Raw genomic sequence first — 19,608 nt, forward strand, 5'->3', positions numbered from 1 at the left:
ACTAGGGATGCACCAAATCCAGATTTTTGGGGTTCGGCCGAACACCGACTCCACTGGTTAAGATTCTGCCGAAACCGAATACTGGATCCTAGGGACCTGTGACTGTCCTTCCTTTGCCGTACCTGAAGTTGCTGCATTCTGGCTGCTGTCTGTAGATTCCTTCATCACAACTCGTATTCTTCCAGATGTTTCATACCAGATGTTGTAACAGCGGTGATGTTGTGTATAGTTTAGGGTCCTCGCCACCATGAGACAAATCAGCATTGCTGATTGAACATGTAGCTGGACTTGAATGGCCTTCTTTTGACTGAAAGTACTGCCAAACTGCACTTTTTCTGCTCACCAGTTCCATTTCCACTTCCTCACAGCCTACTGCATTGAACGCTCCACCTACGTAAACACCTTCCCGTAATCAACGGCGCCGTCATTACGTCGACCAGCGTAGCGCGCAGTTCGGTGGGAAATAAATTATAAGGTTCGGCAGAAACCCAACCCCGTCAAAAAGCCCAATATTCGGCCGAATCCGAAGCCAAATCCTGGATTCGGTGCATCCCTAGAAAAATCAAAAAGCAACATCTGCTTCGGCTGAACTTACAGCGGCATGATCACCGGTCTCAACAACAACACAATCCAACGCATTCTCGTCAACGGGTCCGCATGATATTGAGGAAAACGATATCCTACGAAACGACTGGATTTCCACTGGGTGGCAATCGCCGGAGGACTAGTCACATGACAGTACATTTTAGCGGTCTTTACAGTTAAATTTAGCCGAGAAAAGGTGACTGTGAGCCAGGTACAGAGCACTGCAAGATTACAGTCCTTTCAGAGGCCGTTACAGTTGAGTTTAACTGACGAAAAGGTGAGCATCAGGCGGCGACGACAGTTAAGTTTAGACCCAAAAACAACTAGTTAAGTTTAGGAAAAAGATGATTTGGGTTAAAACACTCCCAGGACATTAACACCTGTTTCCTGGTGAAAGTCTTGTGTTTTCTCCTTAACTTCTTCAGGACATGAACACCTGTTTCCTGGTGAAAGTCTTGACATTTTCAGACAAGATCTTCATACTGTTGCACACACTCGTTGACATGAAAAGTGACAGACATAGGTGTGTGTGAATAAAAACAACAGCTGAGTGAGAACGACTAAATGTAATGGTGCAGTGTGCCGGAGAGATGGCGTATGGTTGGATCAGCTGGGTGACAAAAAGGCGTGATCCCGTCGCTATTGGACACCGCACACGAGAGACACAGCGAGTGTCTGTGTGAATGCGTTTGACACATACACATCTTACTCACACTGCGTTGGTGTGAACGTGTTTGTTTGCTCATCTGTTGGCTGAAGAGAATGATATAGTTTGACAGGCCTCAGCACTGTGCTTTTGACTCTCACACCAGAGGTCAGTGTGTGTGTGTGTGTGTGTGTGTGTGTGTGTTTGTTGTCTTGCTTGAGTAATCCTGCAAACGACGTCAGCTCAAAAGACAAAAGACACAACCATAATCCACACCGACACACTCTCCTCCAGACCCTCACTTACTTTGTGTTTGTCAATGTGAAACACAAACATACACACACAGAGACACACACACACACACACACACACACACACACACACAGACACACACACTCACACACACACAGACACACACACACACACACACACACACACACACACACACACACACACACACACAAACACACACAGATACACACACAAACACACAGACACCACACACAGACACACACACACACACACACACACAGACACACACACACACACACAGACACACACAGATACACATACACACAGACAAACACACACAAACACACACACACACCACACACAGACACACACACACACACACACACACACACACACACACAAACACACACACACACACACACACACACAGATACACACAGACAAACATACACACACACACACCACAGACATAGACAGACACACACAGACACACACACACACACACACACACACACACACACACACACACACACACACACACACACACACACAGCCTTGGCTTGTCAGTGTGAGGGAGTGACTCAGATATGTCGCTTTGTCTCTTTATGGCCTGACAGCCAACCTTCATACTTCATACACCAGCTATATTCATAAAGCATCATGTCTTATATCACTGCCATCGTCAGGGTTAATCAAGCAGCCAAACGTTTTAATATCTGCTCCAATATGTAAGAGACTGAATGCTAGTTTGGCCGTTGTCATGTTCTTTAGTCTGTGGCCCAAAAATGTATTTATTTATTTCATTTCGTGTCACTGTTTTGTCGTTTTTATAACATGAAAAACACGCTAATGTTTTCATCGCTCTGATATAGCAATATGTACGGTATGTTATAATATGTGTTTGTACATCCGGTTGTTCCTCGTTCCCGTTTGCTCAGCGGCGTTAATCTGTACGTACGGGACGCAGGTGGTGTCCTTCTTCCTAAGCAAAATTGTTGGGAAACGTTAAACGTTAACATTTACTGTTAAGAAATAGGGCTGGATTCAAATATCAGACTATAGAGATATTCGTTGGGTGTTTGATTTTCAATTTTGGGATTTGAATTAGAGATGGCCCGATACCATTTTTTTTCTTCCTGATACCGATTCTGATACCTGAACTTGCGTATCGGCCGATACCGAGTACTGATCAGATACCAGTGTGTCATATATTGTATTATGTTTTAATAGCTGAATACTACTATCCCTGTATAGATGATATGATGTATAACAGCTGTATACTACTATCTCTGTATAGATGATATGATGTATAACAGCTGTATACTACTATCTCTGTATAGATGATATGATGTATAACAGCTGTATACTACTATCTCTGTATGATGATATGATGTATAACAGCTGTATACTACTATCTCTGTATGATGATATGATGTATAACAGCTGTATACTACTATCTCTGTATGGATGTGATATGATTTCTATCTTTGTTGTCAGTCTGGCTCAGGTTAAACTCTTTGTGAAACGTGAACAAACACAAACAATGAACGCCCCAGAACTTTCTTTAAGTCTCCAGTTTGACAGTCAGTTATAACGGAAAAAGAACATAAATAAACTACTTTAACGTAGATTTTCTTTAGGGCTTTATTACGTGGTATCAGATCGGTGCATTAACTCCAGTACTTCCCGATACCAATACCAGCGTTTTAGGCAGTATCGGAGCCAATACCGATACTGGTATTGGTATTGGAACATCTCTAATTTGAATATTCGTTTTTTTGTTTTGTGTTATCCTACAATACTATAATGAAGTTGAGACGGATTCAACTTTTGAAGAAACGCAACCCTAATGCCAGGATCGGGCCTACACGACAGACTAGACAGACATATTAGTGCCATCAATTACCACTACCAGACACAGTACAAACTAATGCTGACCTCCGTGCAGCAGACTGCAGACTTTCCAGATATCTGTCTCCGTCTCAACAAGGCTTGTCACCGTTTCCATGACATTTTCTCTGTCTCTCCGGCACAGAAAGATGAGCTCCCATTCTGTAACACCTGACCTATTTAAACTCGGAGATGTGGCCAGAGATTCACAGCTCTAAAAGTAGGCTAAGAAAGGAGTCAGAGACAAAGTGGGATTTTGTGGTAATTTGTTCACAGGACAATACATGCAAACTGTATGCAAACTATTGTCAAATGTAATCAATTTAAGGACTGGTTTACCATGTAACTATGTCACCTGCAGATACCGGATTAAAACAGATGTTTTCAAACTGTCCCGGTTATGACGCACACGCACGCACGCATACACACACACACACACACACACACACACACACACACACACACACACACACACACATAGAAACAGGCACACACAGACACACAGACACACACACACACACACGCAAACACACACACACACACACACACACACACACACAAACAGTCACACACACACACACACACACACACACACACACACACACACACAAACAGACACACACACACACACACACACACACAGACACACACACACACACACACACACACACACACACACACACACACACACACACACACACACACACACACACACACAGAAACAGAAAAATGTTAGTGAACGTCATATTACGGTATATTGATACCGACTCAGCTACAACATTATCCATGCCTTTTATAGGGGGAGGGGGGGGCGCACAGTGCATTAAAACACACAGCAGATATCATATGCATTCATTTAAGTCCTCCTTTTAGAACGTGTGCTTTAGTGAAACAACCTCTGTGCCTTTTTCCCTGTAAATGTTCCCAGGCATGTCTTATTTAAATTTTAATTATTTACTTTTCCATGTTTTCTGGTCCCTTAAAGCTCTAAAGTCCTCTAATTATGAGAGTCTGGAATCTAATTCAGTGGAAACGTCTTATAGGTCACAGAAAGTACACTACATTCTCTCTCTCTCTCTCTCTCTCCCTCTCTCTCCCTCCCTCTCCCTCTCTCTCTCTAGTTTAGATGAATCTTTAACAAACCCGGTGGGAAATGAGAAAGCTCAGGCAGGTTTTGATCAAGTGGTTTCCGCGGCGATCTCTGCTCTGACCCGCGTGCCGCCGTCATGTCTCTCTGTCACCGTCAATTTGTGGCTAACTGCTCCGCGGGCAATTAACGTGCACGGGTTAAAGATCAATTAGCGCCTCACCCTTTCATTAGTGCTAACATTAGCTGCTGAGCTACATCGACATCTTTTAGAAGTCCAAAAAACTAAATGGCAACAGTCATTTCCAACTGCAGTTCAAATTCTGTGCTTCAGTATTCAGTCATTTTGTTTTGTTCTTGTCGTTGCATTATCATTTTCGAAAGTTTGACATGATCGAATATTTATTTCTAACACTCTTGACTAGTGTTTTTAACAACTCTTTATTCATCACACACACAACCATACACAGTACAATACATAGTGAAATTTGTTCCCTGAATTTAACCCATCCTAACTAATTAGGAGCAGGGACCATCTACATTTTACCTAAGTCAAGGGCAATAGCAGGAGATACCTAGCACTTGGTCAGGCGGCCGCGGCGCTGTAATATGACATAGTATTAAGAGCAACAATGGTAGCGAGTAGTACGACAGACGCGTGTCTATGAAACGTACATTTTGTAACCCCACCCACGATCTTTTCCTAAACCTAACTGTCCCGTTCTTGTTCCAACAAAACACGTCTAAAAGTGACGCCAAGAGTCCCGACCAAACGCGTCTAAGGCCTCCTGCACACTGGCTGCGTGGCGTGAGCGTGGCGTTTCTGTTGCGTGGTGGCTGCGTGGCATTTTCTATGTCTTTGCACACCAGAAACATAAACCCACGCAAACACTGGCAAAACTTGCAAACTCTTGGTAGATTGAGTGTGTTTCCCTGCTGAGTGATTTTAAAGATGCAAGATGTCGCATTTTTCACACACACATTTTTAGGTAGAATGTCTAAAAACTAGGGCTGTGCAATTAATCCAAATTCACAAAAAAAAAAAACAAAACGATTATTGTACACATTACGTTTTGCAAGCAAACTCTTGTTTTGTCTTGTGTCCTGAAGGGGAATTCAAAAAGTTCAAACAGGAAAAGTATGAAGGAGTTTTCACTGTTGATCTTTCCAAAAGTCGATGAGGAATCGGGGGTAAATAATCCTGATTTCAATATTGACCAAAGTAATCGCAATTGTGATTTTTTTCCATAATCGAGCAGGCATAGACTCAAACTATGTATTGTATGAACTTCACGCTGAAATCAATGTACAGGCCGTCCTGTATCATGTGGAAGGTCCTGTGAAAACCAAGCTAGATGTCGCTCCCTCTGCACCAGGTAACGTTACTGTGAGTCATTTAACGCTGACATTTCAAGTAAGAGCGGCCGAGAACAAAGAGATTACCTCTGTTTCCATCACTTGCCAAGTATCTAAAGACATCTGAGGACCCACATATATAATCACAGTTATATAAACACAGATTAAAGCGACACCCACACCGAGCTATTTGCTCTCATGACATTTACACGCGTGTGAAACGCTCCTCGCTGCAGCATGTGATGCTCTGCATTAAGTCTGTGTGCAGGAGAAGGTGAGGAATATTAAAATCAAATTACAGCAATGCTGACCGCGTCCAAACGGCCGCATTATGACTGTCAGGCACACAACAACACACACACACACACACACACACACACAATTATCTCCAACATTCAAAGCATATTATGCTTTATTACGGCCCGTATTATGTGTGTGTGCAGTCAGAAAAGCATCTCTTTGACCCTGACTTGTCAGTCACGCTGGAACAGATCTCTCGAGCGTTCTATTCAATTGTCATGTCGACATTGACACACATGTTCAGTCTGTCTTTAAATATATTTTTGAGTTTACTCATTCCTCTAACCCTAACATGAACATTTACTGTAGCAGTGTCTTTATATCGTCCTCTGCCTGGACAAAAACTCACGCCACAAAAACGTCTCCCAGTTGAAACTACACTTTACATGAACTTACATCCTGGATTATATACCTGTTCATTGCACAAACTATATCTCCTAAACGTTTTTGCACTTTTACGCAAAAACGTATTCATGGCTTGAATTAAATGGGATTAAAACACTATTTGTCTTTCCCCATTCAATACCGTTCACCAGTGTTGTCGTCAAGACCACCTAAACTGAGACCAAGTTGGTTATTGGGTTGAGACCGAGTCAAGACCGAGTCAAGACTGAGACTTTGGGGGGTTGAGACTGAGACAAGATCGAGACTTTGGGGTGTTGAGACCGAGACAAGACCGAGACTTTGGAGGGTTATGACTGAGACAGGACCAAGACTTTAGGGGGTTGAGACTGAGATAAGACCTAGACTTTAGGGGGGTTTGAGACTGAGACTTTGGGGGGTTGAGACCGAGACAAGACCTAGACTTTGGGGGGTTTAGACTGAGACTGTCCTTCCTTTGCCGTACCTGAAGTTGCTGCATTCTGGCTGCTGTCTGTAGATTCCATCACAACTCGTATTCTTTCAGATGTTTCATACCAGATGTTGTAACAGCGGTGATGTTGTGTATAGTTTAGGGTCCTCGCCACCACCAGACTAATCAGCATTGCAGATTGAACATGTAGCTGGACTTGAATGGCCTTCTTCTGACTGAAAGTACTGCCAAACTTCAATCACTTTTTCTGCTCAACAGTTCCATTTTCACTTTCTCACAGCCTACTGCATTGAACGCTCCACCTACGTAAACACCTTCCTGTAATCAACGGCGCTGTCATTACGTCGACCAGCATAGCGCGCGTAGTGCAAGCGTAGGGTTCAGTTTTCTAAAAAATTCTAAGGTTCAGCAGAAACCCAACCCCGTCAAAAAGCCCAATATTCAGCCGAATCCGAACCCAAACCCTGGACTCGCTAGCCTGGTGAGACCGTCCTGATCTGGTGAGTTCCAGTTTTCCACTCGCAGATCAGTCTGGCGTCTTGAGATTGAGAAAATTTGGAGCCGTTTGCCAAACGACCGACCAATCAGCGTTGGTTTTGAGGCGGGTTTAGGTGTGACGCAACGAGAAGCGACTGTTCAGTCTAAACAACGTGGCGGCTTCCACGGATGAGATGAGCGTAGCTATCGCGCACGTTTTATCCAAATTAGAAAGTATTCCTTCTTTGAAAGAAGAGCAAAAAAAACGGCACTGGAGGCTTTTCTCAGAGGAAAAGATGGTTTTGCTCTTCTCCCGACTGGTTTCGGCAAGATTTTGATATATCAAGTGGCTCCGCTAGTCGTGAAGAAAATTAGCCTCGTGAGACCGTCCTGATCTCGCGAGCTATCTGGCGGAGTCAGGTTAGTGATAGACAGATGGTTTATCCAATCAGCTAACCAGTATTTTCGCCCCTTCCCAAAAGTTCTCCAAGGGAAAGTTCCCAGATGGATATGCCGAGCAAATGAGAAGCAATCCATCTGGCCGAGTCAGATTATGGATCCGGTGCATCCCTAATAGAGAATGACAGAAAATATGGAAAAGCATAACCTCGCTGCACACACATGCTCAGTTTCCTCATCTCCCATCATTTGTGTCTTTGTGAGTCTGTTTGGTGATTAGCTGCTTTGTTTTGCCTGATGTTCTCTTTAATTAACAGTCCCTGAGTGGGACTGCTCGTTTACATATTTACATATTTACACGTTGACAGAGCGAATGAGTTCCTGGTTGCCGATGTGGATCAGAATTTAGGAGAGACATCGCTTCCCGCTCCGTCCTCCTCAGGGTTAACTCGCCTTATTTCCCCTCAAAGACTCATCCCTCGCTCCTCATCGCTCCTGTGAACCAACCGCACATTCAGACGAGCGCAAAGGAAATGAGACGAATCAGGGAATGGGTTTGTGTAAACACACACACACACACACACACACACACACACACACACACACAGACACACACACACACAAACGTTGAGAGTAAGTGAGAGGGTCGGTTGCGGCGCCGGCGTCCTCTGTGACCCTCAAAGAAAACGAGGCAGATATTTCCATCACGCTGCGTCCGCCCCTCACTGACCGTGTAATGGAGCGATGCAGGCGCTAGATTGGCTTCCTCGCCTTTAAAAAAAAAAAAACTGCCGGTGTCGGGAAAGCAGTTTTGCTTGCCGCGCCTCGGCGCACGAGCGCGTGTGTTTGCATACATACCGCTGTCATTACTGGCAGCGTTGTGGCTCTGATGGGGGTCAGGAGGAAGCAAATGAACATTAATCTTCACATCCAGCAGATGTGTCCTGATGGAAACCTCAGAGAAAACGAGTCCATCAGAAGTAAGGCGCCGTGCTCTTCGTGTGACTCTGTTCGAGGTCGCAACGGGTCGGCTCACACAAATCACAAATGCATGATTATCCTGCAGCGTCTGTTTGAGCAGCCTGGTCTCACAGAACTCCGTGAAATGATCACGAACTGCCACACGGAATGTGTGAAAATTCCGTGTGGCCACCATGGAAAACAATGCCAGATTCCGTGAAACTGCCACAGATTTTGAGTTAAGGGGCCGTGTTCATTTCACGGAATTCTGTGAGATCAGGTTGGTTTGAGAGACTGATCTATAATCCTGAAGAGATCTGCAGAGCGATATCTCCAGGGGAAAGGAAACTAGTCGGGATCAACGGCAGTACATTTCCAGGAGAAATTCTGACATCTTCCTCTCTCTCTGTGTGTGTGTCGCCGTTCTCAAACTCAGCTCTCTTTCCGGAAATAACAACAAACTTGGAGCCAGCGAGCCACACGCTGAAAATGTCAAGTTTTGAAGAATGTTTAGATGGTGAAACAAGGCAGGCCTGCTTGGATAAAAACGTCAAAAAAAGCGAACAAAAAAAGCAGAAAAAGTGGGAAAAAAATCTGGATCACTTTGTGACTGGCACGGAGAAATACGCGTACGGTATGAATGGCCAGGCTCTTCATCCCGCTCCCGGCGAATTTCTGACCATTACCGCCCGCACCCGCAATGTGTGTGTTACATTCCCGCCCGCTCCCGCAATGTGTGTGTTACATTCCCGCCCGCTCCCGCAAAGTGTACGTCCACTCCCGCCCGCACCCGCAAAACTCTGAGAATATATGCCTGCACAATAATAGAGATGCATTGATGTTATGTCTTCTCCCGTCCCGCATGAGAAAACACGTCATTTTATAGGTTAATAGGGAGAAGATGAAGGCAAAGAAGGCAGGTGCTTGCTGCTGTTAGACAGGGAGGAAGGAGCCGAGGATGAGGGTGGACGGAGCCTTGGCTCGGAGCTCCCCAGTCCTGGGAGGCTCAGACACGCTGGTGTCTGCTCATAGATGGCCTATACAGTATATAGTCAGTATATATGTATATCTATGGTTTCTGCTGGTGTGGGGGGGGTTCCAGGCTACATCCCGATCCCGCAGTGTTTTTTTTAGCCGCCCGCTCCCGCCCGCAGCAAAGTTAAAACCGCCCGCTCCTGTGAGATTTGCGTTGGGTCCCGTGGGACCCGGCGGGACCCAATCCCAATGCAGCCCTCTAGATTACGTTTCCATCCAAACACACACATAAAACAGACCAATCTGGCAACATTGACTTGTTTTCTGCAGCTGGCCGATTCAAACAGACACAGTGTTATTCGCTTCAGTCATCACCGGCCAAACTGGCTCCTAACTTTACAATGTTCCCCACCAAAGTTCATTTTGGCAAGGTTAATTTGGCATATTGCATTTGGCAGGTGTCAATTTAAAGCCCTGGCTGTATCTGAGGGCACCTGTGGATTTGTGAAAAATTACGCAAAGGCTTTAATGCAAACTATGGAAAGTTAAAGGTTGGTTGGAGGGCCGGATAAGATTACATTAGATAGACTTTATTATTTCAGTGCTACAGGTGCAAAATACCAGACACACAGCACAAAAACAGAACATACAAGAAATAGTCAATAGGATAGAATGTGAAAGTGTGTGTGTGTGTGTGTGTGCGTGCGTGCTGGCTGATTAGCTAAAAGCAGCTCTTTCTATTTTCGACATTTTGTCGCAGTTTTCAACATTTGTGGCATTTTTTCCCGAGGGATTGACACCTTTTTGGCGTTTTTTTCAACATTTTTGATGCTTTTAACTATGTTTTCAACACTTTTTCCAACGCTTTTGTGGCATTATGAATTTGTTCAAGTTTCGGTCAACGTTTTTGATGTTTAGAAAACTTCAGTCTAGTGTCAGAAATCTGGTTTGGTCGTTCCCGACATAGTTCACTATTTAGCAAACACTATGTAGAGAGGGAATGGGTGAACGGTTTCAAACAGCTAAAGTCTGCAACGAAAACAGACGTGGGGGTGATTTCTAAATCATGAGGTAATACTAGTCCCGTATGATTCTGCATTTCAGTTTTTAAATAGTGTAGGGAATTATGTCTAAAATGAGGCCCTAAGGCCTGTCAAATCTGACTCCAATTTATTAATTCCCGCGCCTTCTTTCATCGGACTTAAAGTGCTTCTAGCTAGTAGTCCTTACCTAGCTACTGAGCATGTGATCTTACCTAGCTACTGATCATGTGATCTTACCTAGCTACTGATCATGTGATCTTACCTAGCTACTGATCATGTGATCTTACCTAGCTACTGAGTATGTGATCTTACCTAGCTACTGAGTATGTGGTCTTACCTAGCTACTGATCATGTGATCTTACCTAGCTACTGAGCATGTGATCTTACCTAGCTACTGATCATGTGATCTTACCTAGCTACTGAGCATGTGGTCTTACCTAGCTACTGATCATGTGATCTTACCTAGCTACTGAGCATGTGATCTTACCTAGCTACTGATCATGTGATCTTACCTAGCTACTGATCATGTGATCTTACCTAGCTACTGATCATGTGATCTTACCTAGCTACTGATCATGTGATCTTACCTAGCTACTGAGTATGTGATCTTACCTAGCTACTGATCATGTGATCTTACCTAGCTACTGAGCATGTGATCTTACCTAGCTACTGAGCATGTGATCTTACCTAGCTACTGAGCATGTGCGACTGCCAACAAAGATGTTACAGCAGTGAGAGGTCTCACTCTGGAGCTAAAACAGAGACCTGAACACAGGGTGAAAAGAGGAGCTGCAGCAATGTGCAGTACAACTAAAATATGGTGTTTTTTGAAAATTAAACCTGTAAACCTATTCTGATACAACCTCTAAATACAATTATGAACCTGAAAATGAAAAATATGAGCACTTAAAGTTTACCAGAACACAAGGATCAATCTGAGATGAAGAGTTCAGTTAAGCAAAGTTTACTGAAGTCCAGTATTTAAGTTAAAACACGCGTGTGGTTACACAAAAAAGATCCTAAGTTTCCCTAACCGCAGACGAAATTACAGGGTTCAGGGCCACTCAGTCTCTCTCAAAATTGTGCACCCCGTCTGACCATATTCCATATCTTTTATCATCTTCCTTGACGGCATCATCCTCCTCTGTCCCCGGGCAGAAGTCTTCAGTTCTCACACACACACACACACACACACAGACACACACACACAGACACACACACACACACACACACACACACACACACACACACACACACACACACACACACACACACACACACACACACACACACTGACCCAGGAGCCACCCCCCCCTGCCGTTCCACCTCTCCGTCTGGTACTGAAAAACAGTTCCTAACATTCCTGAACTATGAGGTAATCAAAGCTTAAGCTAACTATCTGTGTGTCCCGAGTCTATATATATATATATATATATATATATATATATATATATATATATATATATATATATATATATATAGGCTAACGTAGTAGGCTAGTAGTAGGCTAACGTTACGTTTTGAGTGGATGGCGAGCGCGAGACGCAGAAATGGATGCCAAAAAGATTCTAAATGGAAAGTTTACTTTTAAAATGTTGTTGAGGGGGACAGTAGTTTCACGCATACACAGCCTGTGTGACACGGAGAAAGCAGCCAACTGGAACTGATGCCGAGTGCAAACGCTGTCTCATTAACTGGTGATCACTGGACGTCAGTGAGGAATCAACATTATTTAGGAGTTACTAAACACTATATTGACTATGTATATCAGCATAAGGTTTTAGGACTGGGTTGTTTGTATCGTTTTTTGACTGTTTTTGTCCTTTGGAACATTGTCCCCCCCTTTTCTGTCCAGGAGAATTGTTGCATTCCTTATTAGAAAAACGTAAAGGTTACAAATGTTCTGCTGTGGCATCCGTTTTTTGGACCATTTTGTTTGTACTGTATAAGCAAAGTGTCAGTGTTACATCTCAGTTAGGTTAGGTACTTGGAGGAATTGTGCAATAATGACAGATTCACACATTTTTCTTTTGTTTACAGTAAATAAATAATAACCAAATACAAATCTTAAAGTCAAGTTCATGAAGTAACTTTCTTTGCATTCATTTGATTCCCAATCAAGATCCACTGGTAAGAATGGCTTTCCATTGTTAATATGGACTTAAAAACTGTTCTGAAATGCAAAATAATAGAATTGTATTCATGTGATATACAATTATATATATATATACAGAGAATACAACTTTAATACTGAGAAAAACACATCTGGATTATAGAAATATTTCTACAATAGCACTGATAAAGATGTAGGTAAAACCTATGTTTGTGTACGTTGCATTTAGTGCAGTGTTGTGATGTATATGAGTCTAATCTAACACTCAGTGATGAAAGTTGTATTGCCTGTGGTAGGAATGATTTGTCATATGTCAGATGGCGAGCGGCGAGCCACCGCTTCGTAGCAAAGTGCAGCCGTGTGACTCCGTATTATAATCTGACTCATTATTATAATCGGTACCATTACAGTAGAAGTGGGACTCCTTATTATAATACATAATAATTCTAATCTGTACTTTGACAAAGTGAACATTTTCTCGTGGAGAATTAACCGTAGGTGTGATTGAACTCTTTTCATTTCAAATGCAAATAGCCTCAGTGCCAGAACCCTTTTAGCGCTCCCTGTAGAGTTACTTGCGCATTACTTGAGGCAGAGACCACTTTTAATTACTCTTCCTGTCAATCAGAAGCCGCCACTTCCTCCTGCCGGCTCACTTCCTCGCAGCGGGAGATGCTTCCTGTCGAGACCCAGAGGAGCGGCGGGATTCCTGATTATGCCGCTCTCTCCGCTCTCAGGCTAATGGAGGCTAAAGCTAAAAAAAAACTACGTCAGATTCCTTTTCACAGGCAAATCAAACATCATTCATATTCCGTGCATGTAACTGTGTGTCAGTGGTGGAATATAACTAAGTACATTTACTCCAGTACTGTACCTTTAAGTCCAAATGTTGTCCTCTGGCTAAATTTGACCCGTTCTAGAAACTTCTATATCAGAAATATGGGTTTATTTTGAACCAAATTACCCAAAAAATGAAGTACAATTGCAAGTACTTGATCACTACTTTCATTCAATTTTGGGTATTAAATTGTATATATAATTTGAAAAAATTTAAATGGATTTAAAACCTGACGAAACTTTGAGATACACACGTCTGTGATTATCCATCAACATAGGTTCCTCTAATATTAGTCACAATCATTCATCATTTCAAAATTAGGTATAATTTCCTATAAATGAAATGCATTGACCGTGAATTCCAAAAATAAGTGTAAAACTATTGGTATATTTTGACCCAGAAGGACAACAAGTGCATGGTCAACCGGAAGACAACACAAGGGTTAAGTCCAAATGTTGAGGTACTTGTAAGTTATATTCAATTCAATGTAAAGTTTGTTCCATAAAAGAAAGTTGGAAATGATTTCCTTTCACTAGTTTTAAACTCAACAATCAGTTTGTTGTATTTTAGCAGAATACTGAAAGCAGCAGAACTGAAAACACCTTAATATCTGTTTAGTATATATTTATATCGTTATCGTGATATTCAACAACGTTGTCGTATATTTTCCTCGCATCGTGTAGCCCTAATTTGCACGTAGGGAGGCGTGCCCTGACATTTAAATATGAACATATTATTTATAAATCTTTTTTCTTTTAAAGAACTTAAGCAGGCCGCCATGTTGCACGATCCAGATCTTTGTCAACACTTGCCATTTTCAGCGTGGAGGTTGCTCGCAGGATTTTGAAGGATTTTGTTCTCCTTAAATGATAACTTTAACGTTTTTTTCAACCCTATTTTCCCATGTTTCTGTGTCTAAGTGACTGATGGGAACAACAATCTTTGACATTGGTCCAGGATTAAGCAAGATCGCTGCAGTCGGCAGTGGCAAAACAAGCTACAATGTAAGTTAATAGAACAACTGTCCAGCTTTTACCTTCAAAAAAGTTCTGTTTTTGCCGCTGTCAGACTGAGATTATTATTCTAAGTGTCTGACAACATTATGGAAAGGATTTCTAAGGAGGTCGACCTTCTCTTTCTGTTAAAGAGTAAGATCCTTTTTTTAAACATAAAACATCCGTGAAATTGTGTTCGCTAAACCCACCAGACTCCATGTAAATAAACAGTAATTTTAGCATCATAAAGAACACTTCATTCAAAGACGACAGAAACAAAATAAAACTATTAAAAGCTGTTTTGGGTCGTCTTTCCACTATTCCAACAATCACAACTCTAGTTTTGGTTGAAATAAACGCATAGTTTACTGATTTACATGTGGAAATATGTTGGCTCTATACATGCTAAAAGTACTGTTTTTTTAAATGGAGTCTGGTGGGTTTAGCGCTAGCGACTTCAGAGCTGTTTCTGGTTAAACAGAAAGGTCTTAAAGAGGTTTTAAAAACTATCTCTGAAGGGATCCTTTCCATAATGTTGTCAGCGGCAAAAACAGAACTTTTATGAAGGTAAATACAAATTGGACAATTGTCCTATTAGCTTACATTGTAGCTTGTTTCTCCGCTGCCGACTGGAGAGATCTTGCTTAATACTGGACCAATGTCAAAGATTGTTGTTCCCATCAGATACTTAGACACAAAAACATCGGGAAATACGGTCCAGGTTGAAAAAAACGGTAGTTACCCTGTAACTTGTTCCAGGACATGAACACTTGTTTCCTCGGTGAAAGTCTTGTGTTTTCTCCTTAACTTCTTCAGGACATGAACACCTGTTTCCTGGTGAAAGTCTTGTGTTTTCTCCTTAACTTCTTCAGGACATGAACACCTGTTTCCTGGTGAAAGTCTTGTGTTTTCTCCTTAAAAAAGATACATCTGTTTTATTCAAACTCAAGTCCATCTTGAGTTTGAAGTTAATAAATCTGTGGAGGACGCACAAAATGATAACCCTTCTAATAACTTGTACCTGACAAAAGTAATGTCAGTGCTCAACACGCGTCACGATCACTGAAAGAACATATACAAACAAGACCCAGGCTGCATGAAAACACATCCTTCTGTCTGTGATCAAATGCCTCTTTAAGGGTTTTAACCACCGTCCTCCGGACTCTCCGCTCTCCACACACACACAAAGATCACGTTGGCTTTTCATGCTGATGAACATCTCAGAGTTGTGAAAGGAATCAATTCAAGCAATCTTGTGTGCGGCTACAGGCAGCGTCTCTGTTGTTCTCTTTCAAGGTGAGAGACACTCAGAAGAACCAGCATACGCTGGGAAGTAAAGAGGATCATTATTCACATTTTAGCGCTCTAACTGCTGAATATTTTCAAGCTTTTTAGAAAAAAGACGGGAGCCGGAGCGCTTCGGTGACCTCGGCCTCGGCCGTGAGACTGAACACGTTGCGAGAGCGCAGCTGGAAAAAAAACAGCCTTGCACGCCGACTGATGAGGGAACAAAAACCATCCCATGTGACCCGCAGACGGAGAGAAAGAGAAGCAGTTCACACCATGATCTACCTGCTCAGTCAAATATGCTCGGCAGCGTGTAAAATATCTGTTCACCGTTAGGCCGGAAACGTTTATTTTCACTGTTCATCTTCAGATTAGTTTCTGAATTCATTAATAGGGTCCTATTTTAACGATGTAAGCGCATGGCGGGAAGCGCCTGGTGCAGGTGTGTTTAGGGCGTGTCCAAATCCACTTTTGCTAGTTTGACGGCGGAAAAAAGGGTCCGTGTGCCGGGCGCATGGTTCTAAAGGGTTGTACTTAGTGTCTTCACTAATCAGAGGGGTGTTTTGGGCGTAACATGCAATCAACCAATCAGAGATCATCTCCCATTCCCTTTAAAAGCGTTAAAGTTAAACACACACACACACACACACACACACACACACACACACACACACACACCTAGTCTCTGGTGCTTTTTCTGAAGTATAAATGACGACCTTCCTCCAGCCACGCTTCGCCTTCGGTGTGATGAGTGTGTCAGCTGAAATAGGAGGACGTGTGTGTGTGTGTGTGTGTGTGTGTGTGTGTGTGTGTGTGTGTGTGTGTGTGTGTGCGTGTTTGTGTGTGTGTACGTGTGTGTGAATCTGTCACTGTGGATGTCGAGATTGCTGCTGACATCCTCAGAGTGATTTCACAGCACTGACATGCCTTCTGTGTGTGTGTGTGTGTGTGTGTGTGTGTGTGTGTTTCAGTACTTGAAAATATTACGAGTAATCGTTATTCCCACGTGTACTTTCTGCAGTCTGACTTCAGTTCACCACCTCACCATCTGCGTCGCCACTTCCCACTGTCTCCAAAATGTGCGTACGCATGGGTCAGAGTTTGCGTGGAGGACCGTACATTCTCCCGTCAAGTTTGTTTTTTATAAATTACAACCGTTGCGTGGGAAGCGGCGTACGCACATTTTCAGCCCCGTTTTGTGCGTACGCCACTTTATAAATGAGACCCCAGGGGTTGTTGTAAACATTTAAACACTGCGGTGAACCCCTGCGTAATGTTGCATGATGGCACTGCTGGCCCTGCAGGAGGACTACAGCAATGGAAGAAACAGGAGAAAAAGAGACTTCAGGGACCACAGGATTAGCCAGGGACACTGGCTAATATGCTGATTTAAATTCCCTAAAGCTGTGCTTCTTGGATCTATGTAGTGAATTGGGTCCAGTAGAGAGGGCAACGCACTGGAACCGTGCCATCCCGGTCCAAATACTGGTCCTTACCACTCTGGGGGCAACCGGCTGTTTCCAGAGGGAAATGTCAGACAGCTAAGTGTTTTATATAAATATTATATATAATTTTCAACTTTATCACTAAGGCTTGTTTGGATATATATAGTTCTGTTAAATCTTATCATATAGGTACCTACACTGTGCGAGAACAGGCCGAACTTATAATTAAATTTGTATCAATTCCCGAGCGTACACTACGCACACTTGTGGGTAATCTGTGACTTATAAAGGGAACATTGCTTACAGATGTGTGTACGCACGGTTTTATAAATCAGATTTTTTTTTTTTTGCCGTATGCCATGGCTGTCAAACACACAGGCCAAAACACAAACAGACATTCTGTCACGGAACGGAAATTTCAAAAGGAGAAAATACTGGCATTAGCATTGTTGTCAGAAAAGATAGTATTTCAAATGTTTCCTTAATATCTGATGACGCATTGGGGTCATTTTTGGATTCATCACAGTAAATATATTACGTATAGGACCTTTAAGTAACATTATCAATGCAGGACTTTAACTTGTACATTTATAAATGAGTCCCATGGTCCTTACTTTTAGAGCCTTGCACGGACAAGCTCCTCCTTATATGTCTGATTATATGTACCTATGTTTTCCTTTGTATTCTTATGTCTTCTATTTATCATATTCCAATTTATTGTAAAGCACTTTGTGATTTTTATGTGTGAAAAGTGCTATATAAATAAACTTTACTTACTCAAGGGCACCTCAACATTAGTCCCGAGGCAGCTGGGGCTGTTACTCACCCACTTCCCCACCACTTCAACTCCTCTAACCTTTAAAGCCAGTAGTTATCAATCAAACGTGCAACTCTGACCCCAGAGTGTGCCAGATTTCTCTCCAATTAAACACTTGAGAGGCTGATTTCACTGATGAGTTCCTCCTCTCCCCTGATAATAATCAGCACAACGGGCTCTCCTGAGTTCAGGCTCACACACACAGTTTCCCCTCGCTTGGTGGAAGGTGTTTGTATTTAGCGGGAGGTTGTAGGCGTCTTTCCTCAAGAAAATGTTACACTGTTTTTTCATATTTGGATTTTTTGGATTAACAGAAATGTCCGTTTAAAGGTACAGAGGTCATGCTGTAAATCTACCAGGGATGCACCGAATCCAGGATTTGGCCGAATATTGGGCTTTTTGACAGAGTTGTGTTTCTGCCGAACCTTAGAATTTTTCCCCAGCGAACCGAACCCTACGCTGGTCGACGTAATGACGGCGCTGATGGTTACGGGAAGGTGTTTACGTAGGTGGAGCGTTCAATGCAGCAGGCTGTGAGAAAGTGGAAATGGAACTGGTGAGCAGAAAAAGTGTAGTTTGGCAGTACTTTCTGTTATGGGTTGGTGTGTTTTATCTTATTTTGGTAGTCTGTTTCTGGTCTGTATTTTGCTCAGTTTCCTGTTTTATTTTGATAGTTTGGTTTTCTGTCTTGTCTAGTCTGGTTTTACTTCCTGTCTTGTGTTTTCAGACCTTTTGTGATTGTACTGCCCAGCCCTAATGTGTTTCACCTGTTTCCCAGCCCTTGTGTCACCTGTCTTGTGTTACCTCGTTACCCTGTGTATTTATGTATTCCTGTGTATCCCTTGTCCTGTGTCAGATCATTGTTTGAGTTTGTGTTCGTTCCAGTCAGTTTGCTTCGCTTCTGGACTTTGTCAGTGTGTCAGTTTCCCAACCGGGTTCTCTCCTGTCTTCTCGTCCGTGAGTTTTTGGTCAGTAGTTCTGTTTCTGTTTTTCCTTCATTTTATTTATTCTGTTCTTTTGTTGCTTCACTTTGTACATTAGTTTTTTTTTGCCTGCTGGATTTTTGGACTCCTTTAGTTGTACAGACTCTGTTTAAATAAATCCTTGAGCTCTACCTGCTGCCTGCCTACCTGCCTTTTCTCTGCATTTTGGGTCCACTATTCTATGTGAACACAACAACTTACAGTCAAAAGAAGGCCATTCAAGTCCAGCTACATGTTCAATTTACAATGCTGATTAGTCTGGTGGTGGCGAGGACCCTAAACTATACACAACATCACCGCTGTTACAACATCTGGTATGAAACATCTGGAAGAATACGAGTTGTGA

At 42.7% G+C, this 19,608-nt stretch overlaps 1 protein-coding gene across 4 annotated transcripts in view; it reads right to left on the bottom strand.

The window, feature by feature from the left end:
* gfra2b (GDNF family receptor alpha 2b) overlaps positions 1-19,608 on the bottom strand; it is a 124,660-nt gene that overhangs the window by 25,792 nt on the left and 79,260 nt on the right. The window lies entirely within an intron of this gene.

This window comes from Sander lucioperca, chromosome 14 (genome assembly GCF_008315115.2).
Source record: "Sander lucioperca isolate FBNREF2018 chromosome 14, SLUC_FBN_1.2, whole genome shotgun sequence".
Lineage (NCBI taxonomy): Eukaryota > Metazoa > Chordata > Actinopteri > Perciformes > Percidae > Sander > Sander lucioperca.